This window comes from Polyodon spathula, chromosome 9 (genome assembly GCF_017654505.1).
Source record: "Polyodon spathula isolate WHYD16114869_AA chromosome 9, ASM1765450v1, whole genome shotgun sequence".
In the NCBI taxonomy this organism is placed as follows: Eukaryota; Metazoa; Chordata; class Actinopteri; order Acipenseriformes; family Polyodontidae; genus Polyodon; species Polyodon spathula.
The window spans coordinates 1,339,181-1,357,046 of NC_054542.1; the positions used below are offsets into that span (position 1 = coordinate 1,339,181).

The following is a 17,866-nucleotide window of genomic DNA, read 5'->3' on the forward strand; positions in this document are numbered from 1 at the left end:
CAATTTCAATTGGACAGCAGCTGAGGAGCCTCCTGCTGTCAGAGATTCTCTCCTTTCTCTTAAGTTGTGTTGGATTTACTGTTGTGTTAAGTATTAATGATGTAAACAAATAAAACACAAACAATATGTTCATTTGCAATTTTATTTGGTCAGTTCTGATAGGGCATCAACAACTTGTTGGATGTTGTTGCACTGTTTTAGGCAATCGAGCTGGCTCATGACATCCAGTTTCCCGCATGGAAACCCCATGACAGTCATTCAATCAAACATAAACAAGGATATACATTATCACAAAGTACCTGATTATCCTTCTATTTCTAAGCATATGTCTTAAATTAGCCTGAAGATCAGTTAAATGAAGGCTACACCTGATGGCTGTACAGCATACAGTACAGTAAATGACAACTTTGAAAAAAAAAAAAAAACAATCTCTTAATAACTTTTAAAAACATTATTTTCATTTTAATTTTATTCATCTGGTCATATTACACAATGAAAATGACTCTTCTGTTCTCTTTTACAAAGGTAAGTGGTGCATGTTCAAGAATATCACGCCACCCTGAAATAAAAACAATATAGGATAACTACTTTACATTGCCTATTGAATTTTCAAAGTAGTGTGTGCAAAGAAATACTGTAATAAGATTGAATGAAACAGCCACAGCCTCCATGGTGCAGCATTACCATCTTACTTCAAGAAGTATTCATGGTTCATAAATATGATTTGAATACCAGTGGCATTTATTAATTTTGATGTACAGACATTCATATATTCATTTCTTTTTTTTTGCAGACAGCCTAATCATTTCTCCATGGTGTTGTAACTCTAGGGATGTTTCCAAGATACTTTCTAAGATTTAAGCGCAGAAGGTGTGTTAACATATTGGTTTGTAATTCGTAATTTAATGCATTTATTATTGTTATTATTGATATGTGTAGTTGAATATTTTATTTTGCTGATATAAATACTTTATTGTATTTATCGTAAAGAGAGTTCATATCGTAAAGTGTTAATCAGCTAACTATTGAATATATTTGTTCTCTTCATTTAGTTTATCTCTTAAAATGAAAAAGGCTTTAGATTGCTGTTTTTATTTTGGTCTGTTTATATATTTTTTGCTTTGTTCTTGTACACTAAACAAACTAAATAAGGCCTGGTCAGACTATGATTAACAAAGAGATTTCTGTGGTAAGCTCACAAAGATGTTTCTGGTTAGTGTTTTGTTCAATTTTGCTATAATTAATACAACTTGGTTCACGTTATATTAATTCTCTTTTATCCCTCCTAATACTCATTATTTATCTCTGTCATGCTGACCAAAATTAATATATCAATATCCACTTAATTTCAGTTTGGTGACTAGACTAGCATTCCTGTCTATTAAAGATGGTATTAGTGTTTGGCTTGTACATATCATAAGTCTTTTACTCATTCAACCCATGTCGGCATTTCCATGGAAAAATTAAAACGAGTCTCATCTTTTTCTCACGCTATTTTGGTAGTACCTTTCGGTTAACTTGGGTTTCCATGCAATTTTCTTTTAGGGAGTGAAAATCTCCTTCCAAATGCAAATACCCTAATTAATATTAAATTACGTGAGGGTATATTTAAATATTTGTGTCTGAGTTCCAGATGTTGTGATATTATTCAGCTTTCTTTAAATCGCTAGTGTACCCAGTCTGATTTGGTCACCAAAAAAATGTCATTAAAAAAAAGCAAAGGAAACAGTACGAAAACCTAGACAGGGCATTACACAAACAAAAAATTATTTAAAAAAATACCGACATTCCATAAGAAAGCAATCCATGTGCTAGTAACATTTTTGACTATATATATTTATTATAAATCTGTTAGAAATGTGCATATATAATATATACAAGTTTTCCTATAGAATCATAGCTTTAGCAAATCCTTATAGAAGTCTACAAACTGAACAAAAATCCAGCACTTTAGGGTAATGATATAAAAATGCTCCAGTCAAAATGTTTAGTACAGTACTGTAACAGGGAGAGATCTGTGTTGACTCTGCTGGCGTGTTCACGGGCTGCAGGAAGAGGGCGGCAGTCGTCCAACAACCACCTGTGAGTCATGGCAGTGACACGGGGAGGTGGGAAAGTGGGTGTGTGGACTTTCCCCCTCTCTGAATGGCTGAGAGGCGCGTCTTGGGAGATTGTTAGCCCTATAAATTAACGCTTTGTTGTTTCTTCAGGTCTGCCCACTTAGACGCAACGACAGTGCGGAAGCTCTGATCCAGGACCTGGAATCAGGCGAAACAAAGTGTTTCATAGCGAGACAGAGAGAGCGGGGAACCCTTGGACAGACCCCGGCGTATTGTGAAAGAACAGGCTAGTTAGCCTACAGAGTAGGACGGTGATCCGGGTCGTGCGGGTAGCGGCGACCGGGATAACGCTGCCGAGTGCAGCACCTTTTATTTGTAGTTTTATTACTGTTTTATTTTCCATTGTTCTTTTCGCCTTCTGTTTTCATTATTATTTCTTTGAGCACCTGCGAGTGCACTTGCTGTTCACGTACCAGCTGTGGTATTTCCGTGGTGCTGTCTATCATCGTTGATAGGCAGCCCACGGTCAACAGTGCCCTCTGCCGGAAAAAGCAAAAATTGTTTGCAAATAAAACTGGGCACCTGTGTGGTGTTTTCAAGTACACCTGTCTGTCTCCTAGTCAGTGAATTACCCACACCCCTTCCACAAGTACATTTGCAAAATATTGGTAGCAAATTCAGACTAGGCTACCTGAAGCAGGGCTAAAGCCTTGCACATGAAAAGTGGGGTTTTGTGTTTGCCTGAGTAAATGTGTAATGGAGAACCTGATGTCCTGTCTGGAGATCCTACCTGCTGTGTTTGGTTGGGAGGGAGAGCAGCCGGTGATTCAAAGCTGCCGATCCCCCAACCAGCAGATGGGCGTGTTCCAGCGGAGCGTCAGCTAGGAAAGGGTCCAGGTTATACATCTCAGGGCTGCTGCAAGGCCCTGGGCCTCAGGACAGAAGACTGTCCATGCCACCTGGACAAAGACAAAATCTATTAGCTGAAATACTCTGATCACTGTCTTAGCCAGGGTTAGAGCTTTAGTTATAAAATAAATCGAAACTGCTGACCACTGTGTGTTTAACTGGGGTCAGGGTTTGTTTAATTGTTTATGGATAAGGAAACTGACACAGCTGAACTGACGGTGAATACCCACACCCTTCTATTATACACTATTACACTTCCCTACTCACCCAGATTGCCCACTACATTGTATTCTTATAATAATAATAAATACCTGACTTTGAATTCTGCAGGGGCAGTGCAAGGCTCTCACCAGTAGAATGGGGTCTTGATGAACTAGTGTTAGGCAGCTGAGATGGTTCAGTAAGATGTCAGCTGAAATATAATTCCTCTCCATGCAATCTCTGAAGCTCAAACTGGCCAAGACATTGCTTAAAAGACTTGTCAGAAGCTTGTGTCAATATTAAATTTAAGACATACTCATCGGCGTGGCTTTTGACAAACTGCATTTTGTTTCTTCTTTAGGAGAAGAGAGTCCTGGACATTCAGAGGTCCTGCTCTCCATCAGAAGATGCTTTAGCCTGGAAATGAATGAATAAAACAAGCATCCTTAGACAGACGTTCTATGCTCTCTGACTGCACTAAAGTTGTGAGATGATTTTCTTTATCTGTTAAGCGGAACAATATTGGAAACTGCATCAAAATAGATATTTGATATACAGTGACTTATTTATAGATGTGTCTCAAATCTCAGGAATTAACAAAAAAATAAATAGCTGGAATGTTCCTAATCTATTGATAGATTTACTTGTACTCCTGATGTTGTCGGACAATTAACAGGAGTAGCAATAGAGGCAACAGAGGACAAAATGAATAACCACATTTAAAACCATAACTAAATTTATAGTAAGAGGTTCTGATTTTGGTTTTTTTATTCTTTTATTTATTTATGTGTTTATTTTTTACTGTTTTGGGGTTTAAACTTTATATTTTAATATATAAATTAAGCTTTAACACATTTAACACTAGGATCAGAACCCCAATACTGCACTGTAACTAAAACTAAAATCAACCTATTAACCAAAGTGTAAAGACTCTTGATAGTGTACAGTAGTGTGGCCTCCATTTGTGAATGAAGATGTCCACTTTTGGAGTCAGTTATGATTCTTCTTTTTGTTATGTACTCTTATGAGAAAATGTCAGTTGCTGAAAACCTGTTACATCTGAAAATGATTATTGGGGTTATTTCATTGAATTGTGTTTTGATTCACAAAATGCACATGGTTTTAATTGAAATATTTCCTCGACCATATGGTCAATAGTTTATTATATTCATTATCTCCAGCTGTGACTTCTCTAACATTCTCAGTTTTCATTCTCTCTTATTTCTGTTTCTTTTCCCATTAGCCATATTTATTTTATTTTTATTATTATTTTTATAATAAGTTGTTCATTAATGCATTCATGTTTATGTCTTTTTTGTTATGAACTTCCTGAACAAAACAAAACAAAAAACAGGATCCTTGAATGTGTATTTCAAAGGTGTAATGAATTTCTCATGCATGACCCAGTATTGCTGCTTTATAAAGAACCCAACCTAAGGGGAGCAGTAGGAGAAGAATTTATACCACTTCATTTATACAGGGACCGGGAATCATTGTAAAGGACAAAGCAGAAGGTCAGAGTGTTTTAGGAAGCAGTGAATTTGTTACACAACAGAATACTTCAATAAAATTAGCACGAACATGATCCAAATAAACAGCTGACAGCTTCCATTTAACCAGAAGATAGGAAAATGACTATTTGGTAGAACATGATAAAGTCTTTACTTTTGAGGTTCTCACTTTCAGAGATAATCACTGATGCTTCACTTTGAACTCTGCCAGACAGTTTCCCATACCATAAACACAGCTAGGATAGCAGTATTAAACACCTGGTTGTAATAGAAAACAGACTGAGCAATCTGGGGCCATGTGTGTGACTTCTTTTAACCTACTGTAAGGTTTAACTTCAGTGCATTATCCATGAAGCAGATAATCCCCCAAAGGGAATACAGCACTTAATGGTGCAAAAAATTAAATCTAAGTGACATATACTTGTTTATTTTTCTAATATCTGGATAATAGGTATAGTAAGGTTTGATAACTATTTATAGGTTTCAGTCAATTCCCATCAAAACGAACTCTGATTAAATAAATTTCCTGAGACTATGAATTTTCTACATGCTCCTGTCCAAGTTTAGAACTAGTTTATTGTAAAATACTACTTACACCATTAATTCACTGAAGATGAATTAGCTGTTTGTGGGAATTGTTTTGGAGAATTTTTTATTTTATTTTGGAGCATGTTGTGGAGTAGGACTGATTGGAAAAACAATAACCTTGCAAACAAAATACTTAAGTTACTTAAATACTTAAATGTGCACAAGATTATTAACACCAAAATGTTGAAATAGCGCCCTCCGCACGAGCCATGAAATGGTCTGAGCGACTCACTATGGTTGACCTTGTTTCTTTAAAAAAAAATAGCAGCCCTCTTGTTAAACCACTTCAAATAGAGGAGGGCTGACAAGCAATATGTTTCTTGTTCTTCGTTCAAAGGTTGCTCTGTTCATTAATCAAAATGACCTGTCATTCATCTCATGAAGCAGCTTATCACGACATTAAATTCCTCTCTGTAGTGGCTCAGTGCTTCTATTCTGTACTCCGCTTCAAAAGGAGATTTTTTGATGTTCGACTTTTCATTCGACTCGTGAGGAAGGTCTTCCAGTCACAGACCCATCCCATGGAAAGTTAACTTATTGAGAAACAGCAATGTAGACAAGTCTCAGATTTGAAAATAAAGACAGATACAAGGTGTATATTTACTTCAATCTATTTAATCTATTCTAAACCTATGAAAGTGAAGCTATTGAGCATTGTTAGCACACATCAATAGTTCATGGGACAGGAGCAAAGGCTGCATGGAGAAAGAACCTCAGGAATTAAAACAGGGGAGAAGTGCTTTCTTCATTACTTAGAAAAGAGGACATGGGTTTCTCCTTGGCTCGCAGAGAGCCATCCTCGTGGAAGTGTGACCGAACTGATTGGCCTACAAAGCTGGGAAGCAAGCGTTACTTCCCCCAAGGGGAACCTAGAGAGGGCGGAGAACGGGTAAACGAATGAGAGTTAAGAAGGTTTGGCAGGGGGTCCTCTCTGGCTCACAGAGACCCTTCCTGGCAGAGGACAAGGCCAGCATGGCTGGGCTTCTAAGGTTTGGGAAGTAAACTTTTAAGTGAATATTGATTGTTATGAAAGTTTACTTTGTAATTATCTCTATTTTGTGCATGTTTCACTTTTCTTGGATATAATAGTTAGTCTTTACTTGCTGTTTGAATATTAATTATATATCTCCTTTGCATCAACACACCCCATTTTTCTTCAGTAAACTGCAGTTTTTCCTCTGATGTCATTTCCTGGTGCACCAAAAAAGGTCCCTTGAAGAAACTGTTTATATCAGAGCAGAGCACATTCTGTCCAGACCAGAGTGACATGTAGAGCGCTGCAAGAACACATCCAGTTTGACAAGAAATACAAGCAATGACATATCACTAATGTATAATAATTTGTTTCAAGTTTTATTTTAAAAAGCATTTTAATATAGTCATTGTTTCCATTTATACTGTGTCGTTTTAAGGTAATTGTTATGGCGTTTGTTAGCTAGACATACAAGTACACTGTATTTGAATTTTATCAGATTGTAGCTTTTTTTTTTTCCTGGCCTACAAGCTAAAAAGTGTTTACATTTATTTGTAAACCACATCTTGGTCTATGATTTTATGTACCTTATGCTAGAAAAATATGTGTCCCTTATCTTCAAGTGGTTTATTGTGTGAATATTTTCTTTTAAAATAAATTACAGTTAGGGGTCCCCAAGTGGTTCATCCAGTTAACACTAGAACCGCTACGGCATTTTGACAGTTTGAGGGTTTCAGATTAAAATTACACTGCATGTCTGAAAGTTATGCGGTTGTCCGTTTCTGACTTTTCCTAAATACATGTATTAAATACCGTGACAGTGTTTGAAAGGAAAATAAGGAAATTATAATCCCACCCACCTAGAACCGCCAAAGCCATCATTTTGTCTGCCTTTTACAATGCATGTTTTTATTTTGAATATAACCTACAATATTCTATTTTATTTTTATATATGAGCCTGCTATTATTTCTACTAGACCTGGCAGCCATCAATTCCTTCATTTTGTACAAGGAATGCACCAGGGAAAATATCAGTAGGAGTGATTTCATCTTGAAGCTAGCCACAGCGCTTCAGCAGAAACATTTCGACCAGAAAACTGCAGCAGGCTGCAGCAACTCAACCTGGACTCAATGTTGCACCAAGTCACACATGCAAGAGAAAACATGTAACTTTTGTTTTTAATTTGTTGTATCTACATATACCTGTTTACACATTCTTCTGAAATGTTTATTTTATTATAGTTTTTCATTATTTCAAGTAGTGCTTTATATGTGGTAAGTTAGAAAACAAACCCTTTTATGTTTAATTGTTAATTTAAATACGATGTTTCGGCTGTGCAGATGTTTGATATGATATGCTTGAATAAAACCTTTGACTTGTATCTGATATTCCAAGAGCAGGGTGATGTGTTATCATTTTAATGTTCAAAAAGCAGTACAATGCATTAGAGTAAAGGAAAGCTTGCAGGCAACAAGGGTAAACTTTTCTTGTTAAAACTTTCGGTTGTAAATATTCCCTTTAAGACTGTGGCGGGCCCCTATGCGTATGTATTATTATTATTATTATTATTATTATTATTATTATTATTATTATTATTATTATTATTATTATTAAATGTATTGTTTTGTGTTTATTTAAAAACATGCGGTTTTATTGTTCTTATTGTTTATAGCCTGAATGGGGTTGAAATGCTCCATCCAGATAAAATCGTGAGAATGCGTGGTCAACAGCGAATGATTATTGACAAACTGGCTCTTGACCACGCATACAAGAAAACCCTGTGCAGAATGTGGTTGAGGGGTAAACTAGGTAACTGATAGCAAGTTAATCCCTTGGCCACAATATAAAATTAAGCAGCTTTGGCTGAATGGGGTAGTGTGTTCAGAGGAGGAACGAGAGTTGGGAGTAGGAGATAGTTGGGAGCGCTTCCATACCCCACTACTATGTCTGTCTCCTCTCTGGTCTGACGTCACCTGCAAGCCACATTGCCACAAAGTGTCCCTGAAAAAGACTAGTATACCCAGACACAGAATGAAACACATATTATACCTCCTGATGACCTACCCAGTGTGATCAATCAGCTGCAGGCGAAGGCTCGCAATATGTTTTGTTCTTTTATATATTAGAAATGGCTGCCAGGTATTTTGGAACATCTTTCCTTATAAAAGTTTACGTAAGCATTATAATAGCCCAGCGTGGTATGGTAAAGATATTAAAAAACAAAGCAAATAATGTATTTTGTTCAGTTTACACATAGGAAAAGCAAGAGAAAACTGCAACATTATTGTGCACATTTGCCTTGGTATCTGTAAGGGCTGTGTTAATTTATTTCCATATCTTAGGCTGTTGCATTGTGACTCATCAGTCTCTATATTAATGCTATCTGTTATTGTTGTGTGGTGATTGATCAGTCTGTGTATTAATGTGGTGTTATTATTTGATCAATAACTAATTGATGGGAGATGCTTTATTTGTTTACTCAAGCATATACAGGTTTAGTGTTGCTCAAAACTGACACCACATCCTTAGTTTCAGTTCCCCCTTTTTTGAATAAAAAAAACATCATCCTATATATTTTTTCTTGGTACACTCCATGCACGTTCAATTAAACAATCGCAAATATAAAGAAAAAATAAGTTAGAAAAAAATAAGAAACATTACAAACAGTAAACAAACCTTTGTAGCATATGGCCATCATTACTCAAAACAGATTTAACCACAGCACCCTGGGATATTCTTACCCCTGATTTTTCTCCCCAGTTATATTCCCTCCTCGCAGCAATTCCTCAAAACAGTTCAGGACAATTGAAGATGAGTGGACGTCCTCCGATCCCTCGACCAAGCCAACTGCTTCTTTACACACAGGAACGCAATCAAATGCAGGTGTTCACTTGAGCTCACCAGGCACCTTGATAAGTATCTACCAGGTTACAGTACACTATAATTACACTGTAGATTCCTGACAGTTACAAATGGTCATTGGTAAGGTACCAACGCATCAACACAAAACCCTTTCTATGTAAGCAATAAAATGTGCTTACCCCAACTCCCTTGCGTTTTCTGTCAAAAAAACAATAAAATATAATCTTCTGCATTCCTTCAGCCTGTTCCAAGACATTTACTCTCAAATTAAAAGGTATAGATTAGAACGAAAGGGAGTAGAAGGCGGCCTCTTTTAATCACAGTTATTTGTGCAGTAAAAGTAAAAGCTGACAGGTTAAGTCACAAGGTCTGTCTTCAGATCTCAAGATTGGTGTTTCAGAGAAAGATACTGTGTTATAAAATGTTAAGTTGTAGTGAATGCCTGGAGTTGTTTCAGTTATGACATGAGTTATTAATGCCTTATCTCTGCAATAAAAAAAAGCTTTTAAGTGCAAGATGAAATATAGTGGTAGGCACTTATGTTTTCCAAAGCAAAAGCATGAAAACTGAAAGTTATTCAAAATATCTTTACTTTATCAATAGAAAATAAGATCTAAAAACCCTGAATAATACCAAAGTGGTATTATTTAAGCATTTCAATTTGATGCAGTGAGCATTACTTGGTATCACACTGACAATAATGCTACAGGAAAATTGTTATGTGTCTCATGCGTTCAAGGCTTTTTATTTTTATTTTTTTTTGTGCTGCATTGTGTGAGGCAGCTTCAAATAGAGAGGGAACATACATTCTAAATTAGAGAGAAAACTCTCCATTGATTAGTTAGAACTAAGCTACATCTTCCCTGGGCTATACAATTATATGTGCATACTGGGGTGTAGTGCATTCCCAAGCTTTCATTATTGCTGAGCCAGCAGTTTATTTACATGCAACTACATAACTTATTAAAGGCCACAGAAAAATGTGCAAGTCAGTGTTGTGTACTGTAGGTTAAGAGAACCACAGAAAATAAGCCGTACTGTATACTGATGTTGTAAAATAATTTTTTCAGAAATGCCTTAAATTATCTTAATTATATAGCTACTAAAGAACTGTACAGAGCCTATATTTTGGTGGTTTTTAGCATATAATCATTTTAAAAAGTGTGTTTCTCAAAATCTAATTAGCTATGTAAATTTAATTTCAATAAAAAGAGTAGTTTGAAAATTCAAAAGAATAAACACTTCATAATCTTTGTTCGCACTTCAAAAATAGTGAAGAGGCAGTGATACCCCGAATCGCATCTATTTTCTACCAATGCAAAGGCGCTGGGTAGCATATTTGTTCTTCATTTTACACTCCCAAATGGATTTCTGCAATGGTAACTGGCAAAACTGTCAAATTGGGAACAGCACAGCAGTTGAAGCCAGTAGCGACAGCTGTCAATAGAACATCTAAGGTGTGTGTTTCTATGCTGTACAGTGCGCGGCACTGAGATCTGTATACCACATTGCATCCCTGAAAACACGTCAGAAACCTATAGACTATGACTATTATCAGCTGCACCACATTGGCCACAACAGCAGAAAGGTTCCGAACCAGTTTTCACAGAAAACGTGGTTTGCTATTGATTCATTCTTATTGGAGTCCATAGTGTTGAAAACATGCAGGGGCAACTTTTTTAAACAAAAATAATAATTTGTACTATTGAGCTGTTTGTGTTCCCTATTTAAATGTTGTGCTTAACTTAAGGAATTAATACAACGTGGAGATCTGTGTTATAGCTCATGTGTAAAATCGGTAAATCTATAGATTAACAGGTATATGTGTAGATTTAGCAGCTTAGTGGCAAATCTATAAAATAACTAAGGAGATGATCACTGTCTGGCAACAATGCACAATACAAAACAATGTTTTGCCAGTAAAACGACGTAGCACACTGTATGATTCTCACTGAAATGCAAAACCTGCGTGCACTTTTTTCTAAATGAGTTCAACTGAATAATACTAAATCACACTTAGTAGAGGCAGAAGTTTTGCTGAAGAGATGTCTTTATTACCATGCCTAATGTTTGCCCTGTGGTATTTTTTTTTATTTAAAATACATTCGGGAAAGTGCATAAAGCGAAAGACAAGGGAGACAAAACCTTTAGAAATAAAACCAGAAATCTGTAATCATATTTGTATTTAGGACAAAACATTAATACATGGTCTCTGCTAAAATTATTATTATTATAGATTATTATTATTATTATTATTATTATTATTATTATTATTATTATTATTATTATTATTAAATCAGCTGATGATGCTATATATATATATATATATATATATATATATATATATATATATATATATATATATATATATATATATATATATATATATATATATATATATATATATATATATATATATATATACATATAACAATTAAGGAGAATATAACCATTACTCAATTAATGCTTTGTTTTATTTAGAAAATTTAAAGTTACTGGTATTAAATTTTATTTATTTATTTTTTTAAACGGCAATGAAAAATGTCAGTAAAGGATACCCTCTTAAAGGAAACTGATAAGAAAAATATACAGAATAATTTGATATGCATTAAGGCGAATAATATACTGACTCTATTGTGATTTAGCAGTTGGTTCAAACAACTGAGCAGTAAATGCTACAGTAATTCTGTGTAAATAAATATGAAACTATAAAGGAGAGGCAACAATATGAATCCAGAAATAGGACATCAGAGTTTTTTTTTTTTTTTTGTTTGTTTTGTTTTTATACTGGGTTATATTTTGAATAATAATAATAATAATAATAATAATAATAAAATAATAATAATAATAATAATAATAATACAAATTTCACTTAACAGACCCAAACAAAAATGTATTCAAACAGGATTTAAAAGGTGTAATTGTGCTAGTATTCCTGATATGAATTGGGAGCAAGTTCCAAAGACGAGTGGCAGCATAACTAAATGCCTTGTCTCCGACTGAGTTAAAAAAAAAAAAATTAGGGACTGTCATTTTCCAATCTCATGGAACAACCAGGGACGTATGGGGCCAGCAGATCTTGAAGATAAGAAGATCCAACACCATGTAAGGCCTTATAGGTAATAATAAGAAAAACTTTATATTATTGTTGCTGTTATTATTTGAATCAGTAATAAAACAAACTTGAATGAGATGAATGCAGTAATTGTATCAGTTAAATATGCATCAGAAATAGCATTCACCCAGAGACCGTACTGCAGTTCAGAGCCTTGGCACACTTATATTTCCACAAAACAGGGGAACAAATTAAAGGTTTTCAACAAAACAGTACAAACTCTTCAAAACACACAAAACAAAACAGCACACAATACAACACAATACAATACCCAAGCACAGCTAACCTGGTGTTACACTTATTTGTTTTTTACTTTCTCTCTCAGCCCACTCCTCTCCACTCTCCATAATTCCAAACAAACACTAATTTGTTCTCCTTTATGCTAGGTGGCCAGGGATGATTGACAATCAATTATCCAATCACCACCTAGCCACACTCCACACTTTTCCATTCAAACAATCACACAATTTATCACTTACAATCAAACAACTAAACACATTTAAACACAATCTCCATCACTACACACCCACACTAGGGTGACCCCCATCCATAATTGGACGGAACAGTCCCTAAATGTAAAGATCAAGCCCTGGTCCCGGACTAAATGCCTCTGGGACGGAATTTGTCCTTCCTAGACACAGTACAATCTTAGTTTAGCGCCACAGTCAATCTGTCGCATACCTGGTTGGAGCAAAGCCCCACCTTGCTTATTTTGGATTTTTTAATGTGTAAGAACGGCAAGTGAGCAGGTTATCTAGACTGCTTGTTATTACAAAACTATTCTTATTCCAGCCTCAAAAAAAGCAAAATGATGAATATTGGCATTAGTAATGTTTTATTCTGCCAAGTATTAACCAAAGGCAGCTGCAGTAAATAAAATTGTTCTTGAATGTTATGTTGTTCATTTTTTACCAATAGTAATTGTATGTGAATAACTTCCTCAGCACATTTCATTTGAACTGAAAAACTGATATCGGTCTAAAAAGTGGGTGTATTAAGTTTTAAGTCCATAATAATATGCTTCAAGAGTAAGTAACCAGACAGTCAGTATTGTTGAAGCAAGTTCAGACAAGCTCAAGGAAAGCTCAGAGCAAAATTCATGTGGAGAAAAGAGTATTGAAGCAACAGAAACACAGCATGATGCGGCAGAATACGGTACTTAATTAATTTGCAGCAAATAAGGTACATCTTTAATTTTGTACAAGAAGCTATAAAGGCAGTTCTTTTCCAGTCATATTCAAACTCAATTCAGAATTTGTCAGGAAGAAATTCTGTATACGTCAACACAGTCCCTGACCACACTGCTCCCACCTTCATGACAAGATTTGGAATTATAAAAGTCTGAGGTGCCAACAACATTGGCGTTTCTTTCAAGCTTTTCTTGAAACAAAAGCTCCTGTGGACAGGACATTAAAATCATTTTATTATTTGCCTTAGAGTGGCTCTCAAAAGTATTCACCCCCCTTGGAGTTTTCCACATTTTATTGTGTTACAACATGAAATCAAAATGGATTTAATTAGGAGTTTTTGCCACTGATCAACACAGAAAAAGTTCATAATGTCAAAGTGAAAAATAAAATCTACAAATTGTTCTAAATTAATTACAAATATAAAACAGAAAATAATTGATCGCATAAGTATTCACCCCCTTTGCTATGACACACCTAAATAAACTCTGGTGCAACCAATTGTCTTTAGAAGTCACACAATTAGTTGAATGGAGCCCATCTGTGTGCTTAAGGTGTTTCACATGATTTCAGGTTAAATGCACCTGTCTCTGGGAGGTCCCACAGTTGGTTAGTACATTTCCTGACAAAAACTACATCATGAAGACAAAGGAACATTCAAAGCAATCCGAAATAAGGTTCTTCGAAAGCACCAATCAGGGGTAGGATATAAGAACATTTCCAAGGCATTGAATAACCCCTGGAGCACAGTAAAGTCTATTATTAAGAAATGGAGAGAATATGGCAACTGTGAATCTGTCTAGAACAGGCTGTCCTCAAAAATGTATCCGGGCGAGAAGGGCACTAGTCAGGGAGGCCACCAAGAGGCCTATGGCAACTTTAAAGGAGTTACAGTCTTCCACTGCTGAGCTGGGAGACACTGTGCATACGGCAACAATAGCCAGGGTGCTTCACAAAACTGGCCTTATGGGAGAGTGGCAAAAAGAAAGTCACTGTTGAAAAAAACTCACATCAAATCTCGGCTAGAGTTTGTCAGAAGGCATGTGGGAGACTCTGGAAGAAGATTCTATGGTCTGACGAGACCAAAATAGAGCTTTTTGGCCTCAACGCTAAGTGCTATGTTTGGCGCAAGCCTAACACCGCACATCATCCTGAGAACACCATCCCTACCGTGAAGCATGGTGGTGGCAGCATCATGCTATGTGGATGCTTCTCTGCATCAGGGCCTGGAAAGCTCATGAAGATAGAGGGTAAAATAAATGCAGCAAATACAGAGAAATCCTGGAGGAAAACCTGCTGAAGTCTGCAAGAGACCTGGGACTTGGGAGAAGATTCATCTTCCAGCAGGACAATGACCCCAAGCATACAGCCAAAGCCACACTGGAGTGGCTTAAAAACAAAAAGGTCAATGTCCTGGAGTGGCCCAGTCAAAGCCCGGACCTCAATCCAATTGAGAATATGTAAAAAGAGTTGAAAATTGCTGTTCACCAAAGGTCTCCATCCAAGTTGACAGAGCTTGAGCAATTTTGCAAAGAAGAATGGGCAAAAATTGCAGTGTCCAGGTGTGCAAAGCTGGTAGAGACTTATTCAACTAGACTCATGGCTGTAATTGCTGCCAAAGGTGCCTCTACCAAATATTGACTCAAGGGGGTGAATACTTATGCAATCAATTTCTGTTTTGTATTTGTAATTTAATTTAGAACAATTTGTAGATTTTATTTTTCACTTTGACATTATGGACTTTTTTTGTGTTGATCAGTGGCAAAAACTCCTAATTAAATCCATTTTGATTCCATGTTGTAACATAATAAAATGTGGAAAAGTCCAAAGGGGGGGTGAATACTTTTGAGAGCCACTGTACTTACTTGGACTGGTTTGCACAGGCTATGTTAAATGAAATTTGCATTTTGGCAAAGCTGTAGACACATGACCAGGCTTTGTATCATTTTTCTGCAGCATGGAAAATATCTGAAAACATTATTCAACTTATTGTATACTCTAAATTTGTTAGACGACTATATTGCTCTTTTATGTTATAGAAATTTATATATATATATTAGATCATTAGTATAATATATATATATATATATATATATATATATATATATATAATTCCACACATACACACACACACACACACACCCACACATTTCTGTAAACATTTGTAGTCGTTTCTCCTCATTATTTACTCTCCTAGGTCCATATATATATATATATATATATATATATATATATATATATATATATATATATATATATATATATATATATCTTAGGCTAAAGTGCTTTGAAATTAATGAATACACATCTAAACCTGTCTAAGAGTTAAAAAAAAAATGTTTCATGAACTGTCAACATGATTTAATGAATTAAAATGTGATTGATTTAAAAAAAAAAAAAAAAAGATTATTCTCAGTTTTCAAGAATTGTTTAATATAAGGAAGTTTAGAAAAAAAACAGTCCTAAAGAACACTCTTTAAAAAAGAGTAATTCATGTTAAATTTTATTTTTTTTAAATCACCATTCATGTTGGGTAGGGTTACACTACGCTGTACATGTCCATAATGAAGGCTTTCTGTTTGTTACAATTAGACATTTCTATGGCTTTACATCATGTAAAAAAAAAGTTTGGCTTGGCATTTCTTGGTTTCCACTTGCCCATAATTTATGTACACAATTTTATTTTAATTTCCTTACATACTGTTTTTGAAATTATTCATTTGGAATTCCATAATAGTATATTTCAATGGAAAGTCATTTAAAGTGGTTTGTATTAATGATTTGAAGCACCAGTCTGCCGTGCAATGCTATACTTACAACATACAGAACATGTCTTTAATCAAAAAGAGCCTCAAAATCTTTCTTTATATGGAGGAATTAAAATTGCCTGTATTTGCTTTATAATTCAAGCCAAAACAACAATAAAGCTGAGGACTGTCTGGTGGTAGATATGTTTGGGTTATGAAGAATCTGTCTGGCCTTTAATAAACTCAGGCCCAAATTTATAAAGGTTTTTAACCGCATGGGTATTTCATTCAAATATTTAGTAACACTTAAGAACGGACATGCATGAGATATTCACATACGCGGAGATATTTAAATTTGAATTGCAAAAGCTGTTGAAAAAGGGCTGTGGTGGTGCTAGTGTTAAATGTTCGGTCCACAGTCTTTGTAAACACTGGCAGATTCACCTCAAAAAGAAGGGCAAGATGATCAGACATAGTAAGATCCAGGGTTATGATGTACTTAATAGCGAGAAATTACCAGATCTAAAGTTTAACGCGTTTCAACAGTTTGTCTTCATCAGAACATTGTAAAAGGCATGTGTTTCCAACATCGAAATATTTCAAAGCCAGGACCACACCTTATATCAATAATTAAAAACAATTTGCAATTAACAGCAAATTTATTTTCATCTTTTTTTAGAAAATATTTTTTTTAATGCAGTTGATGTATAAGTTTAAAACAGTCTATTTTTATACCCCATATGTTCACTGTACTTTTTTTTTTTTTTAATCATCCTTTGTTATCTGGGGTAGTAACAGGAGGTATCCATACCAGATTTGTGCTACACCTTCACAGTGGCAAGTAAAATGTTATTTGCATGGAATACCCGGTTAATTATCAAACTGAGTGCAATTTGCAGCTTGGTAACATGGAGAACTACTGGATCAGTGTTAGGAAACAATTTAAAACAATACAGGGCACAGCAGAAAACATGATACCATCGTACCTGGACACATTTAAAAGGTATGGCAGGAACTGTCGAGATGAATTTATAAACATATAAACATAAACAGCATCAGATCACACAGCTGCGAAGGGGGTGGGTCCAGTGGCAGCAGGCAGGCAGACCGAAGAACGGACAACGGGAGCAATGGCAACAAAACATCTTTTAACTCCAAAGTTTCTTTTAAGAGGGACCCAAATCTTTCGTGAAAAGCTGAAAGTTTAAGAGATATATAAAATATTTTTTATATTTTATTTTCATAATGGGATAGGGAAATGCCATAGTTCAGGGAGAAGGAACAGAGCGATCAGAATGACGAGTTTTTAATTCTTTTTTTTCACTACTTTAATCATTGGTGACCAGTTCAGATTCATTTAATATCTCATGTACACTTCGGTTTCCCAAAAGTTCAACATTTACATAAATCTCATCGGTCATGTTTATTTCAATGTATTGCAATAAAATGTACATGAGATATTGAATGAGTCTGAATCGGACACTAATGATTCATTAAAGTAGTCAAAAAAAGCTAAAGTACCGTAGGTATACAAATCAAATGACCAGCGACTCCTGTGGCTGATAGGGCACCTGTGGTTCTGCAGTGGATTTGTTCAGATCTGTGTTGTCCTCCAGCACTATAGGTCTGGTGGCTTCACTGTGGGCCCACAGTGTGAAAATGACAGATTAGCAGGAACACGTTTCAGAGGACGCATGTTTCAGCCTCCACTC

The 17,866-nt window shown here is 35.4% G+C and overlaps 1 long non-coding RNA gene across 1 annotated transcript; it reads right to left on the bottom strand.

The window, feature by feature from the left end:
• Nucleotides 1-475: 475 nt before the first annotated feature.
• LOC121320414 lies at nt 476-9,152 on the bottom strand. Its single transcript, XR_005950840.1, has 4 exons — nt 8,985-9,152; nt 3,487-3,587; nt 2,851-3,019; nt 476-559 (listed from the first exon to the last, which is right to left on the bottom strand). It is a non-coding gene; the product is annotated as an uncharacterized LOC121320414 (long non-coding RNA).
• Between the last annotated feature and the right edge of the window lie 8,714 nt (nt 9,153-17,866).